General features: G+C 29.6%; 1 long non-coding RNA gene across 1 annotated transcript in view; it reads left to right on the top strand.

Moving 5' to 3' along the window:
* Positions 1-1,579, top strand: part of LOC108761705 (uncharacterized) — a 20,189-nt gene extending 18,610 nt beyond the window's left edge. Inside the window, exon 3 of the long non-coding RNA XR_001940135.1 lies at positions 1,567-1,579. This is a non-coding gene — a long non-coding RNA (uncharacterized LOC108761705). The remainder of the gene's footprint in view (positions 1-1,566) is intronic.
* The last annotated feature ends 1,232 nt before the right edge of the window (positions 1,580-2,811 follow it).

Genomic DNA, 2,811 nt, shown 5'->3' with positions numbered 1-2,811 from the left:
ATTGCGAAAATTGCAAAATAGTAGAGGACTTTTCGATTCAGTTTAGTCCGCTCTATCTACACAAAAGTGATTAGCAAAAAAGGTCGGGACATCCTGTATATAATTATATATAATTGTATATATAAATTTATATATAATTATATATAAATATATGTAATTATATACAATTATATAAAATTATATATTGGATATGGAAATAAGTTTTCGTCCTTTCTTAATGAAAAAGATGTATTTATTTAAACAAAACAATACAGAATGAGTTCGTTCAAAGTATGCTCCATCGGAAGCGACAACTTTCTTCCACCTTTCAGGTAATAAACGGATTTGTCGAAGGAAGAAATCTGATTCTTTTGAAGCGATCCATTCATTAAGCTATTTTTTGATAATTCATAAGAATTAAATCGCTCTCCAGAAAGGGCCGACTGCATGGACCGGAACAAATGGAAATCTGAAGGAGCAATATGGCGGGTGGGATAGAATTTCCCACTTTACTCCTTCTAAGTATTTCTTGACTGGATTTGCAACGTGTGACCTACACTGTTAGAAATGTAATCACGAGCTTCCTTTACATGTAAATGAAGCTGGTGGTTACGAATGAAATTAAAAGTAATGAATGATTTAACTGAAAATTAAGTTACAGTAGTTACTTAAATGTAATGAACGTGTACATTAAATTTATGAAATTTAATGTACTTTTAATAAAATTTTATGAAAAGTACATTAAATATCACAAATTTTCATGAAAAATATATTAAATTTTATGTACATGTACATAAATATACTTTTTAGTTACAAATACATTAAATTTAATGTAATGTCATAAAATTAAATTCAAATTAAATTCAATTATGTAACTTAAAAGTTAATGAACTTTAAGATCATTTCTAACAGTGTTGTTATGTAGCAGAATCAGCTTATCGTGCCTATTGTCTCATTCCGGTCGTTTTTGTTTCAAAGCTTGGTTCAAACAAATTCAAGCCTGGGACGAATGCCAACTACTGGGCTCAAAAGCTTGAACATACACCTTTCAAATACATGTATTGCAGTTTTATCAAACACACAAGTGTTACTAACGACATCTCTGTAATAGGCGGAAACTTATTTCCATATCTAATATATTAGAGGAATATCTCTATTATGAGATGGGCGCCTAATATGAGATAGCGGCGTTTCTGCTAAACTAATAAACGCTATCTATTGATTCCACCATGAATTTATTGCTCTTGGATTGAAAACTATTTAGTAGAAAATTCATTATTGGATCATGCCTGTAATCATTGTAAAACAAGATTTTAGAATTTAAATGTCTTCAAGTTTCATTGAGATGACCCTTTAAACCTTGTTTATTATTTGATAAATAAATATTTGGCAATAAATTCTTCTTGTAGTGATAAAGTAAGGTCGTACTAATAGAAAAATACGGGATATATTGAATTGTTTAATTATAGAAGATAGATTTGATGATCGTAAAACCATAAAGTGTGGAAATCGTAATATGAGGTACCCAGGATATTTCTAATATGAAATAACCCATGCTCCTATGTTATAGTGAAAACGTTGCTAAAGTATAAATATTATTGTACAATAATAAAAAAGACAATCTGAATGAACGTCGAGTGCTTATTTCTGCGATGCTTGATTCCGACTACCTGAAGACGAGTTCTAGGTACAATCTATCGCATGCTCACTTTTTGCGCACACTGGCTGTGTTCTTTCGTATTTTAGAAACATTAAATCAAATTTTTTAATTGCAATACTGATATACTTTGCGTTTTACTATCGATTTCTCGGGGCATCTCATATTAGATTAGGAGCACAATTTTTTGACTTTGTGATTTGCTCACTTTTTACATTTCTTCAATTTTCAAAAAAAAATGGAATTTAAATTAAATTTTATATAACGTCTTCAAGCTTATTAAATCCCCTTCAAAATGACATATTATTTTTTTAAATTCTGCCTATAGACTTCTAGCATTTATCCAAAATGAACGTGGTATCTCATAATAGGAGCTCTATACAGGGTGATCCATAATCGCGCATTCGGAGTACAGGACATGATACTCTATGCTAAAACAAACAACTTTTTTCTTTAGCAAAATTGCGTCCGACAAATAGTTTTTGCATGAGAGCTTGATGAAGTTAACGAATAAGCGCTCGGACCTATGTAGCATTCAGGGCCGGCGCGCGCGCCTCAGTTGCGTGTACCATTCCGTGACTAGTATTCATAAATGATGTCTTTTAAGACGCTCATACGGCTCTGTTATGATTAGTTTGGGACATCTTAAGACTGTACTTAAGATATCTTATCTTAAATAAAAAGAAAAAACTATGAACAATATCGGCATTTGACCTTTTTCCATATTGTGTTACATAAATAATGAAAATTTAATAAAATAAATACTGCCTTTATTTCTTACGTAATACATGAATAAAAAATTGTCTGTTTGCATAATAATAATCTGAAAATAAAGACAAACGTAAATAATAATATGCTTCGCAAGCGTTCTTCTATTTCAAATATATTGTACAATTACGTGATTATAGTTAAATAGTATCGTTAAACTTAAAGAATAAACTGAATTTTCTGCTCAAGGGAGTACATTTATAACGGTGATTAAAAATAAAGTAAAATCGTCCGGCTAAAGCTACAATAATAAAATAGACAAAACAATTCGTAAGTACTTATGATGTAGGAAGATGTTCTCAGGTCTTAATACACTCAGCAGCAAAATTAAATAAATAATAATAAAAAATAATTAATTAATAAAAATAAAAATAAAAATAATAATTAATTTATTAATAATAATAAAT

This window comes from Trachymyrmex cornetzi, unplaced genomic scaffold (genome assembly GCF_001594075.2).
Source record: "Trachymyrmex cornetzi isolate Tcor2-1 unplaced genomic scaffold, Tcor1.1 scaffold1094, whole genome shotgun sequence".
Lineage (NCBI taxonomy): Eukaryota > Metazoa > Arthropoda > Insecta > Hymenoptera > Formicidae > Trachymyrmex > Trachymyrmex cornetzi.
This window is presented reverse-complemented; position numbering and strand designations above follow the sequence as displayed.